The sequence below is a fragment of the Cryptomeria japonica genome, chromosome 7 (genome assembly GCF_030272615.1).
Source record: "Cryptomeria japonica chromosome 7, Sugi_1.0, whole genome shotgun sequence".
Taxonomy (NCBI): Eukaryota; Viridiplantae; Streptophyta; class Pinopsida; order Cupressales; family Cupressaceae; genus Cryptomeria; species Cryptomeria japonica.
In genome coordinates this window covers 685,146,154-685,162,084 of record NC_081411.1, presented here as the reverse complement: position 1 = coordinate 685,162,084, position 15,931 = coordinate 685,146,154, and the positions used below count along the sequence as shown (strand labels likewise).

Below are 15,931 nucleotides of genomic sequence, written 5' to 3'. Positions count from 1 at the left end.
GTAGGGTTTGGTGGTTGAATTCATTTATCCTTTCAATTTTGTTATTATTGTTATCCATTTTCACCATACACAGTTTCAATAATAGTCCTCATGATCCAAACTTGTATGTGAAGGAATTTAATGATGGTGAACTAATAATTATTCTACTTTATGTTGACGATCTTATCATTATAGGACATAACATGAACCAAATTAGTAACATAAAGTTGAAATTACAAGATACATTTGAGATGTCATATCTTGGTTTTCTACACTACTTTCTTGGCATCCAAGTATGGAAGAAAGATGATGGCATTTACCTCTCTCAAACCAAGTATGCTCTAGACTTGTTGAGAAAGCTTAGGATGGAAGATTGTAAGAGTCTATCGACTCTAGTTGCTTCAAGATTAAACTTGACCAAGGATATGGAAGGTGGGAATGTTGATCGTACCTTAGATAGGAAATTGGTTGGAAGTTTGGTGTACTTGGCTCACACTAGACTAGATATTTCTTTTGCAATAAGTGTAATTTCAAAATTTTTGAGTTCTTCTAATATTCCACATTGGGTTGTAGCAAAGAGGATATTGAGGTATGTGCAAGGGACTTTGTAAATGGGTGCTTATTCTTCTTGTCATGGAAATCTACAACTTGTTGGGTATTTAGATTTAGATTGGGTGGGATGTGGAGATGATCGCAAATCAACTACAGTTTATGTTGTCTATCTTGGTTTGGGTGCTATTTCATGGTGTAGTAAGAACAATCTAGTATTGCTCTATTTTATATAGAGGCCGAACATACTTCACCAAATGAAGCAACTAAAAAAAAAACTTGGGTACAAGGTATTCTCTCACTACTCAAGCAACAATAGACAAGACCTTGAGTACTTTATTGTGATAATCAAAGTGTCATCTTGTTGTCTAATAATCCAATGTTTCATGCTCAAACAAAACATATAGACATCTATCGTCATTATATTAGGCATCTCATCCAGCAACAGGTGATTCATCCTCAATATTGCAAATCAAAGGATCAAATCTGAGATATTTTCACCAAGGCATTATGTGAGACTAAGTTTGTATTTTTCAAAAATCTTTTAGGTTTATGAGAAATCATGTGACTCTCTAATGGTTGCAATTCAAGGAGGACTATAGTGAATTCTTATCATTATATTAGTTGAATAAATGATTGTAAATGGGTACCTAACAAGACATTATTCCTTTATAAAAGGCTCATATAATAGATACATATTATCTAGGGTCATGATTAACCTTCTATGCAGACCAATATATTCTTAAATATACAAAGTTATTTCTTGATATTCTTTCACAAGTCTATTCATTTCATTCAAAAGGGGAGAATACCAACCAAAGTTAAGAGTGTTTATACATCTATTAACCTATGTAAGTTCTTGGAAGCTTTGTCTACTGAATCTTCATGTTGTTCATACATTAGTCCAGTCAAAGATTTATATGCAGACAAAGCTCTTTATGTTGGTCCCTGCAAGGAGATCCATCTAGCATCAACATATTTAAGAAGCGTGTTTCCATCGATTATTCCCTCAGAAAATTCTTGATATTTTAAAAATTGTTTGGGACTTCGACAGAAGAATGAGTATAGCTCACGAACTAGATTTTCAACTCTAGCTACTGAATAAAATTTTCTCACAATTCTAAAAGCTAAATTTAGTCTTCGGGCCATGCAGTGAATGCCAATCACATATGGTGAAATAAAAGTTTGTTGCTTTGTGCAAAGATCATTTCTATGACCTTGAAACATTGTACTACTCAATCACGTCCCCACATACCAACTTTTAAGCAACTGATAAGTCATGCATATTGCCAAATTATTTTAAAGATTTCGTAAGTACCTAAAATATATTTTGAGCTATGTAATTCTCCTTCATTTTAACAACACAGAGTAAATGATGTTGGTGGACATGTTTCCTTACAGTAAAATCATGCATACATATCCAAGAAGTATTATCTACTATTGTAATTTCATCTAAAGATAATACAATAAAGTTTGACTATTTAATATTTTCCTTTACATCGTCTTTTTCCACATCAACAAGACAACCTGCCCATTCCTGTCCACTAGTTTTTTACCAATGTGTCTGAGGAAATCTAGGAATATTCAAAAATATTAATAAAGTAGAAAAGTCAGGATAGTCTGACATAGGATGGTCATTTTTTCAAAAAATGAAAAACAAAACTCAACTGAACAGTTTTCAACTTGAATTATTTTGTCATCAGATGTTTAAATTGAGCTTCAATCGAACCATGATGTCTAGCATTCTTGTCCTCTCTTTTCATATGCTTTTTATAGTTTTCTTCATACTTAACATGTTTATATTCTTCCTTTTTTTTCTATTTAATCATCGATCATTCTTTTTCATCTATGATTTGTTTTTCATACACTTTTCAATATGCTTCTGTATGGTGTGTAGTTTTAGCTGCAACTTCTTGTCCCTTTTTAGTTTCTAACTATAGATCATAAACTTGTATTTTGTTGAAAGCTCATCTTTGTTTGGATTTGGCACTTTTCTAATGAATGGGTACCTTGACACCTAATCCAACTGAAAAATTCCTTGTCATTTCCCACTCGCGGTCCAATTTTAATTTTAATTTTCTTTTCCTCTTTCGTGTACTTCCAACAACATCATCTACGACTTTCTCAACTACATCATCTATGTCATTCACATCAACATTGCCTATGACATTGTCATTGACCTCAATTTTAATTGACTTATTTTGACTATTTTGGAAATCCAATTCCATTGGAACATCATCTGTGGCATTGGCATCTGACTCAGTTAACTCATTTTGCTCTTTCCCAAAGGTTCGTCCTTCATCAATATTTTTTGGTGCATCTGCAACTACTAATGTTGTACCTTTGTCTAATGGACCACCAATAATAACATTACCAAAGTATGACATTATGCTTCTATTTCTACATTTTAATGGTCTGCCTTCAACACTTTTAGGATTTTGGCTTCTCGACATCTCTCAAGAAATATAAATTGAAAGAAATAAAATATAAGAACTAAGAAGATAGACCCTTGGATCCTAATTTCTTATCAAATGATTAAAACCCTACTAAATATTTTTTTTAAACAAACTAAAATTTGCAAACTTTGAGGATAAATAATCTAATAATGTTGTAAAAGAAATTTTCATTGTCACTTACATATTGGTTTTGTTGAAGTTCGTTATACAATAATGTCTAGAGTAGCAAATTGTCAATGATGTGAATAGACTATACAGAGCTCAAAATAAAACAAAATGTGTCAAAAAGTACCAACTTTTTATTGTATTTATAATAATCCATAAATAATCCATATTTGACAAATTTTGCAGAGCATTTTAAAATTAATCTTAAATTTGGGTGAATTTAAGCAAGATTTTAGCATCACAGAGTGAAAATGGGTGAATCTCCCCATCTATTAAAATGATACGTTTTGATTTTCAAGGCAAGATCATGGACCTATAACTACCGTTAACTTACAAGACAACTAGCGAAATGCGTCTTCCTAAATGATTGTGGCATCGAATTGCTTAGCTGGTATTGGAGAATAAATGGGTGCACGCACATTGGAACCTTTCAAAGCTCTTGGCAAAAAAATCCAATAAGTATGACTAGTCCCCAGAATACAATGGCGAAATACCTTGCCTATGGCCCAAAATACATAAAAATTGAGTGAATGGGAGATAGACCCTTGATGCCTCATATTCACCAATTTTAAAATCCTCAATCCCATCTATTCGCCAATTGGTGAAAATTTGCCACTAAAAAACATTTTGTTAAAGAAGTCACTATATGGTTTGAAACAAGCTCCAAGGGCTTGGTATGCTAAAATTGATGAATATTTTCAAACTTGAGGTTTCAATAATATTCCTCATGATCCAAACTTGTATGTGAAGGAATTTAATGATGGTGAACTAATAATTATTGTATTTTATGTTGATGATCTTATCATTATAGGACATAACACGAACCAAATTAATAACATAAAGTTGAAATTACAAGATACATTTGAGATGACATATCTTGGTTTTCTACACTACTTTCTTGGCATCCAAGTATGGTAGAAAGATGATGGCATTTACCTCTCTCAAACCAAGTATGCTCTAGACTTGTTGAGAAAGATTAGGATGGAAGATTGTATGAGTGTGTCGACTCCAGTTGCTTCAAGATTAAAATTGACCAAGGATATGGAAGGTGGGAATGTTGATCCTACCTTATATAGGTAATTGGTTGGAAATTTGGTGTACTTGGCTCACACTAGACTAGACATTTCTTTTGCAATAAGTGTGGTTTCAATATTTTTGAGCTCTTCTAAGATTCCACATTGGGTTGCAGCAAAGAGGATATTGAGATATGTGTAAGGGACTTTGTAAATGGGTGTTTAATCTTCTTCTCATGGAGATCTACAACTTGTTGGTTATTTAGATTTAGATTGGGCGAGATGTGGAGATGATCACAAATCAACTATAGGTTATGTTGTCTATCTTGGTTTGGGTGCCATTTCATGGTGTAGTAAGAACAATCTACTATTGCTCTATTTTCTACAGAGGCCGAACATACTTCATTGTGATAATCAAATTGTCGTCTTGTTGTCTAAGAATCCAATGTTTCATGCTCAAACAAAACATATAGAGGTCTACCATCATTATATTAGGCATCTCATCCAGCAACAGGTGATTCATCCTCAATATGGTAAATCAAAGGATCAGATCCGAGATATTTTTACAAAGGCATAATGTGAGACTAAGTTTGTATTTTTCAAAAATCTTTTACATTTATGAGAAATCATGTGACTCTCTAATGGTTGTAATTCAAGGAGGGCTATAGTGAATTCCTATCATTATATTAGGTGAATAAATGATTGTAAATGGGTACCTAACAAGGCATTAGGTCGGGGCCCATCTTTTCTAGATTATATAAAGATATTTAGAATAGTTAGTATAATTAATTTAGGCGGATGCTAGAATAAATTAATTAAAATGGTAACCACAGAAAAAGGATGTTTTTAGACTTCCATGTCTTTCACATGTTGTCATCCACACAGCCGTCTCACCACCGACTATCATAGATACCTTCACTATTGTATAACTAACATTTAATGTAAATTTGGTTATAAATAGAATATCTGAGCTTGACATTCTAGCGCTCAGTTTTATGGAAGTGTTCTATTTTGTTTGGTTTGCTGTTGTATCTGTTTTCAAAATCGAGAAGGCAATAGATATATAATGTCACCGTCTCTTCTGCTGCCCAAAGCACTTGCTTTCTCCTCCATCTCTAATTTCAAACTCCTCAACACAGTCGACTGCAAAAGAAAAGATCCACATCTACCTCACCTGCGATTTCCCCATTGCTATATGTGGTCGACTTGTATGTTTTTCATTTCCCAATTGCCTCTTACTACCACTTATTCAATGGAAAATATATTAACACTGCATTCTGAGTATTCTTGTTTACAAGCTATCCCCAGAATAAATTTGATTTCACAGGAGTTAAATTTAAATTTGTTTCATGCATTTGTTGTCAATTTAGTTGTCTATCCTATTTGTAGAAGAGGTTGTCATGCAAATTATCTCTCCTCTATGATGCATATAGTCATGGATACTGCGCTTGATTGATAATTAAATGATAAGGACCTTCATCAAAATGAATAATATAGGATAGATAAAGTTTGTTATAGGGAGTATCATAGGTGTGGCTATTTGGGATCATCTAAACATATGTGAAAAGTTTGTTGGAGGAAATATAAGATCTTTGATATGTCTGATTTAGGTGTTAGAGGAGTTGAGGTGCTTGAGCTTTTAAAAGAAGAAATAATGTGTCTATTTGATAGTTTGGTTATAGGAAGGGTGTTGGAGATAATTGCACATTTAACATCCACATATTTATGTGCTATCATGAATTGGAAGACCTGAACATATTTTAATAGTAGTGCTAATAATAAAAGTATTATAGATAACCCAAACATATTTTAATAGTAGCGCTAATAATAAAAGTATTATAGATATCCAGATTAAGTTACAATTTTTTCCTCCCAAATTTGTTATGCTGCTTCTATGAAATTATATAATAGATAATTTTCAATAACCCCACTCTTAGAAAGTGCAGGTTTTAGTAAAAACTAACAATTTTTTATTTAGAAAAAGATGTAATCCTGATAAATGAAGCAAATTTTAGTTGTTTTGCATTGCTTGATTAAACATGTTACCATGTAAAGAATCACTGGATAAGCCTTTTAGTATAAATAATTCCCCATGACACCTCTTCAACGTAACAAATGAATGTTCAACCCCACAATATTTTGGAATCTTGATTTGTTCAACATTGTCAGTGCAGCTACAGAAAACATGACCGTAGCATTTGCCACTTTAGCTCCTCTTTCAGGTTTTTTAATATAATTTTGAAACCTATCTACCTGTTTGAAAACTTTTTCTTAACTAAAATATTTGAAGTGTCTATTTCATCTGTACTTCCGATCGTGAAAGTCCGAGAAACGACAATGCAGACAATCTACTGACTACGGAACTTATAACAGCATCTATTACTTCATTGCTGACGAGAAGCTTCAATTTCTTATTCATTTGGCACTGAAAAATATATTGCTTGATGTTCCAGCACTGAATTTGTTATATATGTACACACAATGAATGGTTTGGTATTGTTCAATACGTTATCTTTAATGTTCACTGTACTTATCATCTTCCGTCCAGCCAGCTATAGCCATGTAAATTGTTTGCTTTTGCTTTCTGCGAGAGTTGGCAACATTAAAAATCCATTTCTTCTCTGTTATCTGTTATTTTGGGTACTTACCAGGTTGAGCTTCAATTTAATCTTTTTTTTTATAATTTCTTTCGTTTTTTTTGTTGGGTTTTTAAAGTGTATTGGATAAATGATGGTGTTGTTGTTGCGATCATCAAGATTCAAATTTCGATTAGATCATTATCATTACAGACTTGTGTCTCCACTGATCCAATGTACTCACAGATTTAAACTTTAATATTGTAAAAAAATCAAAATTTTTTTTTAATCCAAATCTTACAGTGAAGTGATATTTTCTGAAGGTGAAAATCTGTGTGGTTTCATCCATACAACTTCCAACAGAGATTGGATGAACATCATAGATTCTCATGCTTGTCAAATACATATATTGAAGTGGTGACGAGGAATTGCTTTTTTTTTTAACTTCTGAACCATAATTAGATTTTGTTGTGAATGTTTTGATACAAGTAAATTTGATTGATTTCTAATGATGATGTTTTACCAGGTGACGCATCATAAGTATGGCAAAGAGAAAAAATGATGTTATGAGCTCAGAGAATTTTCAACTGAGAGTATTGATATGGAATTTGTTTCAACATGCGGATTGCATAGATAGATTAATGATGGTCATCGGTAGCCTGGGTGCAGTGGGTGATGGCTGCTACACTGCAGGTGTCATGTCCATTATCAGCAGTGCTGTTAACGATCTGGGTTCTGGTTCTAATTCCATCGGTAATCTAAATCACGTAAGAAATTTTGTATTTTTTATTTGAATTTTTCTGTTTTCTATTTTTTTTAAATCGTGTTAACATATTGGTTTTTCTTCATTTTCATTTTTTTCCATGATGCAGACTGTTGTAAATTTTCTATATTTGGCTGCTGGAGTAGCAGTTGCAGCATTTTTAGGTATGATTTTCCCTTATTAAAATAGGTTTGCAGATTAAATATGTTTTGATAACAAATTTAGTACAAAATAATTTATCTATTTCCCATGTTTTCAAAAATTAGCAATAACATAATATGCTGTTATCTCTATCGCCTCTGCATGATAAATATAGTCAGCCATAATACTATTCTATTTCTAACTAAGCTTGTTATTTTTGAGTTTCTTATGGTTCTGTTTATAGAATAAAATGAGAATATTATTTATTTATTTAAGAACAGAAAGATCCATAAGATTCAATACAAGGTGCCTAGCATTTTACCTCCGTGATTCTATTTTTATTTCACAAGAGGGAGGTGGCTTGTTCTCGAGCATTTATAATTAAGGGTTTCATATGTATGCTTGTGATTTTGTTGATTTTGTTCATTACTTAAAAGAATTGGATCTATTTTATAATATCATTTATTTTCATGTAGTGTGATTTTTCATGATTTTATGTATTAATAAAAGTTAGAAGCATTTAATTTGATGTATTTACACTTACCTGTATGGAAAACAAAAAAACTTTGTTTTTTTTTAATTTAATATTATTTTTTGTTACAAAATTAGTATGCTAATATTCTTAATAAATATATATAGAAACAAAAAAAATCTTATATTTTTTTATAATATATAATATAATAAAATTGTAGAATAATAAGAGACTAGAAATAATATTAGAAACTATGATAGATTTGATAGGGCTGGTTGATACCCTTGCTTTGTATTTAATCTTGTTTGAATAAATTTTAACTTTTCTTATTTTCAATAATAATAATAATGTAGTCTTAATAGACTAAAAGAAATATTAAAATATAATAATAATCATTTGATATTAAAAGAGTTTTTCTTTTGTAAAGAGTTTAATGAAAATATAAAAATATAAAAATATAATAACAAGAATACATTAAAACATAATAATATAATCATATCTCAATAATAAAATTAATAATAATATAATCATATTTTTTTAACTAATAATTTAATATTAATTACAAATATATCTTACAATTTTTCTATATATATTACCCAAAATATATCTTTCTATGAACATAACCATTACACCCCATTAAATGTATCACTATTTATAATGTAGTTAAAAATATATTGAATTGCTCCTTTCCAAAATGGGCAAGAATTTTCCTATTTGATTTAACCTTCCGTTAGAGAGATGGCTAATTTTATATGGATTGTAACTTGAATTTTTCCTTCAATCCTGTAATCCAAACCCTAGTTGTACAAAAGTTGAGAAACTTATGCACAGAGCAAATTCAAATTTGTACCCTGCAATCCTTCAAAACCTTTGTTCCCAGCTGACTGACTTCAATGATGGGGATGACAGAAATAGTTTGCTGAAGCTTCTTGAAGCTCCTCCAATTAAGCAGGTGAAGAGTTGCTCAATTCTTTTTCCCAGTCTAGCATTAGAAACTGTGGTTCCTCTATACAAAATCCATTTCTTCTTGCTCTTGAAATCCATTTCTGCAATCGAACCTAAAAGGTAAACCCTCAAAGTTCTCATATTGAAGCCAGGAACCATGTGAAAATATTATCTGAATGAATGAAATGACGGAAAGGTTTAGAATCATCAATTATAACACAAATCCTAATAAGATTCGTTCCGAAAATAATCTTGCTCAGAATCAATCCTAAGAGTGTCATTGATCTGTTGCAAACATTTTGCTATTTCATCTATCTTCAAACAATTATTGACATTATAGGAAAGAAAAAATTATGACATTTGAAAATAAATTGTAAGCAGTTTGCTTATTTTTAAGATATGTCTAAAGACCTTAGCTCAATTTCCTGTCACTCACTTCTTTCCCAATCAGAATGTATATCCGAGACAAGAGGCCGGCATGCCTTGAATAGGTCAAGGAGTTAAATGTATCTAACCATTGGATTGATCTCAATTGTATGAATTTGAAAAAAAATTAATGGTTTTATAAAGATTTTAGTGAGTAATGTTTATTTTTAGTAAATATTTTTGGATAGAGTTATAAATTGAAAGAGAGCTTTGAAATGATTCTTAAATCTTTTATATCAAGTAGTAAGAGACAAAACTCTATGAAGAAACAAGTCTTAAATCCAGAAAAAATCTCATGAGAAATAAATAGCCAAACAACAAATTCACATCAAAAAGACAGAAAGAATCATTACAATCATAAATGTTTGAATCCAAACCTCTACAAAGAACTCTGATTTGAAACCAAAACCTGACCTATATGAAAAACTATCCTACCTGTTTCGAAGAAGATTCAGATTCAACCAAAAACACTTCCTCAATTTTACAAATTAAGTTTAATAAATAATATCTCACTTGAATCTCTTATGAATTTTTCTTTTCAAATTCGTATTAAACAAAAAACAGATTAACCATGACCCATGCACAGCATACCAACTTGACTTTCAGCCATTGGCCCAAATTGTGAATGGTTAGAACACTGACAATTAAAACTTTTTCTCAAATCCATACAAATATATTATAGTTCAAAATTTATCAATGTATAAATTGAAACAGTCAAATTCCTTCGCTTCCATTATTTGAGTCTAGGATGTGTCTTTCAGAGGCTTTTTGCTGGGCAAGGACTGGAGAAAGGCAAGCTTCTCGCATGCGTAGAAAGTATCTGATGGCTGTCCTGAGGCAGGAGGTTGCATTTTTCGACACTGCAGGCGTTGATACGGCTGAGGTTGTCAACAGCATCTCCAATGATACACTCATCATACAAGATGTTTTTAGTGAGAAGGTAATTAATTTTTACAAAAGCCATAGATTTATCTTTTTGGGTTATTGTGCAGTATTATTTTTATATTGTACATCGGATCATTTTTTTATGGACCGGCTTCAGCAAGCTGAATTTTTGGAGGAATGATCAGGTTCCCAATTTCATCATGAATTTGTCTACGTTCGCGAGCTGCTACGGTGCTGCCTTCTATTTGTCATGGAGGCTTACTTTGGTGACTTTACCCTTCATAACATTACTGATAATACCAGGAGTGCTTTACGGGCGAAGGTTGATGGCCATTGGTGGGAAGATGCATGCAGAGTATAACAAAGCCAGCAGCATTGCCGAACAAGCTCTTTCCTCAGTCAGAACTGTGTATTCTTTTGTTGCTGAAGAGAAAGTTATGGCCAAGTTTTCAGCTGCCCTAGAAGGAAGTGTAAAGCTTGGGATTAAACAGGGCCTGGCAAAAGGCCTGGCTATGGGTGCCAGTGGTGTCAATTTCGCTATATGGGCATTCATAACATGGTATGGAAGCACACTTGTCCTGCACCATGGACTTTCAGGAGGGAAGATTCTTGCAACGGGATATTCTCTGATCCTTGGTGGCCTGTAAGGATCTGCCCTAGAGAAAATTATTTCAAGCATTTTCATTCGCAGAACTTTTTGTTGTTATTTCCCGTGGTACATCTTAGGTGTGATTTTTAGAAGGATTAAATAGCCATGGGTAAGCGTGGAACACATCCTTAATACGTGGGAACATGGGTAACACTCAATAGTTGAAACATTCTGGCTTCTATGCAGAGCCCCCTTAACATTAGTATTACAGACACCTTAAAGCATTAAAGATATCAGTAGGATATCAGTATTACAGACACCTACCATCAACAGTCTAATTGATGAATTAGTTGCTTAATGCTTTCAGGGCTTTGGGGACAGCATTGCCAAATCTCAAGTACTTTTCTGAAGCATCCACGGCGGCATTTCAAATATTTGAAATGATTCACAGAGTTCCAGAGATCAATTGGGAGGATACAAATGGAAAAGTATTGGAAAAAGTCTCAGGGGAAATCGAATTAAGAAATGTAGAGTTCATATATCCTTCCCGGCCAGACACCGTAATTTTGAGCAATTTCAATCTCATAATTCCAGCAGGGAAAACCGTGGCTCTAGTTGGTAGTAGTGGTTCAGGAAAATCTACGGTCATTTCGTTAATAGAACGCTTCTATGATCCCATCAGAGGAGAAACTCTTCTGGATGGAGAGAACATTCAAAACCTTCAGCTCAAATGGTTGAGAACCCAAATTGGGCTCGTTAGTCAAGAGCCTGTACTTTTTGCTACCTCTATCTATGAAAACCTCCTGTTTGGTAAAGAGGACGCCACCATAGATGATGTTGTGAATGCAGCGAAAGATTCAAATGCTCACGACTTCATCAGCCAACTTCCAGATGGTTATTATACTCAAGTAAGTACTCCCCTGTCTCCAGTTTTTAAGGTGATCGTCATCGAAATCGTACTTTGTTTCATTTGTTATGCTTTGACGATGGTCCATAACCAGGTAAGTAATTTTTGTTTCCCTGTTTGAAACCGGAGTGCAGGTGGGTGAGCGGGGGGTGCAGATGTCCGGGGGCCAAAAGCAACGAATAGCAATAGCAAGAGCAATTCTAAAACGCCCTCCAATCCTACTCTTAGATGAGGCCACAAGTGCATTAGATACAGAATCAGAAAAAATAGTTCAGGAGGCCCTTGACAAGGCTTCCATGAACCGGACAACAGTAATTGTAGCGCATCGTCTCTCCACCATACGCAATGCAGATAAAATAGCAGTGGTTCAAAACGGTAGGGTGATTGAAGCTGGCAAACACGAAGAACTCATTCAGAAACCTAATGGAGCTTACGCTGCTCTGGTGCAATTGTAGCAAGTGAACCCACAGCATGGACAAATGCAGAAAAGCGATTCTAGTATGGGTATTTCTCCAGCTAGTATTTTGTTATCTAACAGAAGCAGACATAGCTCCCGGAAAGGATCAAACCGAAGTAGTCGGTCAAGACGTATAGTTCCAGGGCAAGAAAACATGGACGAAGAAGAATACAATGAGATGAAAATCGAGGAGATGAAAGCTCCTTCTCCTTCGTTCAGGAGACTGTTGGCACTGAACGCTCCAGAATGGAAGCAGGCTCTTATGGGCTGTGCAGGTGCCATTGGTTACGGAGCTCTGCAGCCTGCCTATGCTTTTACATTGGGCTCCATGATAGGCGTCCTGTTCTTGAAAGACGAAGACGAAATGAAGCGAAAGGTGAAGATTTATTGCGCCATTTTTGTGTGTTTATCCCTGTGGTCTCGTATGGTGAGCTTTCTTCAGCATTATAACTTTGCTGCCATGGGGGAGCTGCTAACCAGAAGAATTCGGCTCATGATGTTGGGTAAACTTTTAACTTTTGAAATTGGATGGTTTGACCTGGACGAGAATTCAAGTGGAGCCCTGTGTTCAATGCTAGGAAAGGATGCTAATGTGGTATGTAGTGTATTATAATTTCTAACACAGGCTCTTGTAGCACTCCATTTCTATCTCTTGTTAGTTGTTGCATAACATGATCTATCGCTACATATCTTAGTCCAATCTTATATTGAGTTATCTCGGAGCTCAGGCCAATCTTACATTAATTGAATTGTTTTATATTCAACACAAAGTAAAATGCAGCATGTTTGTCTAATTTTGTTTTGGCAGGTGAGGTATCTGGTGGCCGATCGTGTGTCTCTGTTAACTGAAGCTCTGTCTGGAGTGGGCATTGCCTGCTTACTCGGCCTTTTTATAGCATGGCGTCTCGCTCTTGTCATGATTGCATTGCAACCTCTCGTAATCACATGCTACTATATGAGAAAAGTTCTTCTCCAGAACATTTCCAAAAAGTCGGTGAGTGCCCAAGAGCAGGGCTGCCAGGTCGCTGCAGAATCAGTGGCAAACCACAGAACCATAACTGCTCTCTGTTCACAGGACAGAATTCTCCGCTTATTTGATTCCAAGCAGGAAGTTCCTCACAAAGAAATCAGTAAGGATTCGTGGTATGCAGGATTGGGCCTGGCAGCCTCTCAGGCTCTTACCATATTGAATTGGGCAATGGATCTCTGGTACGGAGGAAAGCTGGTTAGCCAAGGAATCATCACAAACGAGGATCTGTTCAGAACCATGTTAATTTTGATAAGAGCAGGTAGAATAATAGCAGGTGCAGGGAGCATGACTTCAGATCTTGCCAGGGGAGCTGATACTGTGGAGTCCCTGTTTGAAATTCTGGACAAAAACACACTTATATGTCCAGATGATCCAGAGGGCATTAAACCTCAAAAACTGAAAGGTGATGTGGACTTGGAAAACGTGGATTTCGCTTATCCAGCTCGTCCTAATATCATTATTTTCCAAAATTTCTGCCTGAACATTAAGGCCGGAAGTAGCATGGCTCTGGTAGGACAGAGTGGGTGTGGAAAGTCTACTATCATTGGATTGATCGAGAGGTTTTATGATCCACTAAAAGGAAGGGTGAAATTAGATGGAAAAGACATCAGGAGTTTCAATCTGAGATATCTAAGACAACATATAGCTCTGGTTGGGCAGGAGCCTACATTATTTGCTGGGAGTATTCGTGAGAACATTGTATATGGTAAAGATGATACAACTGAAGCAGAGATGATCGAAGCTGCCAAGGCTGCAAATGCCCACGAATTCATCTCGTACGTAGAACTCCTCAACGATTTATTTGATTTGATTGGAATCACTTATGAACTTAAGAATTGATTTGGTAAAACTATAAATTATAACATCTAGAAGTCACTGCTTTGGTCTTTTGATGTGGATTAACATTAAATGCATATTTATTCAAGTCTGGCTCAGATTGGCAGGTTGAGACGGGGTAACAACTGGGAAACATTCTGAAATTAAGTCCTGATTAGTAATCTATATAATTAGACAGGTCCATATTTATGTATCAAAGTTTTTCTTTTGCTTTGAATCTTGCTCTTGTGTTCTGATGATGATCATAGAATTTGATCCAAAACATTAGCAACAACAAAATCTATACGATCAAATTGAAAAAATTACAAACTAAATGGAAAAATAGTGTTTTTAATCATCTTCCCTGTCAGTGCAGATGTTTACAGGATGGATATGATACAAACACAGGGGAGAGAGGAGTGCAGTTATCGGGAGGGCAGAAGCAGAGAATTGCCATAGCCAGGGCGATCATAAAGAATCCGAGCATCCTTCTTTTAGATGAGGCCACCAGTGCATTGGATGCCCAGTCTGAGAAGGTGGTTCAAGAGGCCCTAGACAGAGTCATGGTGGGACGAACAAGTGTCATTGTAGCCCATAGGTTGACTACCATACAGAATTCTAATTGCATAGCAGTTATTGAGAAGGGAAGAATTGTGGAACAAGGAAGTCATTCTCGGTTGCTAAGCAAAGGTGAAGGAGGTCCTTATTTTTCTCTTGTGAAGATTCAACAGCAAAATCACTCTCCCTTGCCCTGAATCTCGTCACTGTAAAATTCTGTTTTGGATGGCAAGAAAGAAAGTAATAATAAAATTAGATGAATGTTTTCATCTATGTTGTGTTTATAACTAAATTTCACTTGTAAATATAACCCCACCACATTTGATCTAGCACACGGCATATATCAATTCACTGCACCATGTTAATCCTTTCCTGGCATTCATAACAATTCATTGCACCATCTTAATTCTTTTCTTTCCTGTATGTATACAATATGTTTGCAAGATGTACTTTTTCACGTGCACTACTTCAAAAGTGATGGTCACCTTTTAAAATGTTTTTTGGAGAGCCATTCATCTTAAATATATTCAAATTAAGAACTAGAAGAAAAGTTCATAAAGTTTTTTTATCATATACAAACTTGGGTAGAATAAGGGAAACGGTCAGCATTTCCATAATAATCTGAATGCAGCTGAGATATTTATTTGGATCTAATGGAGTCATCATATTTTTTTGTGTGTTGTGTTGTAATAGTGAAGAGACATTCTCTCATCTTTTTTTTCAATGTTTCTATACTAGACATATTTGGCACTTTTGGTGGGAGCTGTGGAACCAATCCTATTGGCATGTCTCTTCTTTGGCTGAATTTTTTGCTTGTTGGAGCAAGGCCCTGGCCAAAACCTCTTTTCTTCAAGTTGCTTGGTCTCTTGGCCCTTCTTTTATTATTTGGCATATATGGTTGGAGAGGAATCGTTGGATTTTTCAAGATGTGTTGCTGGGAACCCAACCCTTGTGGTGGGAAATTCTCCACTCTTTGGGAGAAACTATTTCTGCAAAATGTGATTTGTCTGAAGCTGTGGATCCAGGTGATGTTAGTTACTACAACCGGCTCCATCTTCCTCCTCCACAGCACCAACTCATGAGAAATAGATGTAGACACCCTCTTCGGAAGATAAATTGGGTGGGGAGGTGGTGTCCTCCTCAACAGGGCATTCTAAAAATTAACACGGACAGGTCTTCTCGAGGAAACCTTGGTCCTGCTGAT

General features: G+C 34.8%; 1 pseudogene; it reads left to right on the top strand.

The window, feature by feature from the left end:
* The first annotated feature begins 7,280 nt into the window (after nt 1-7,280).
* Nucleotides 7,281-14,924, top strand: LOC131078467 (putative multidrug resistance protein; annotated as a pseudogene).
* The last annotated feature ends 1,007 nt before the right edge of the window (nt 14,925-15,931 follow it).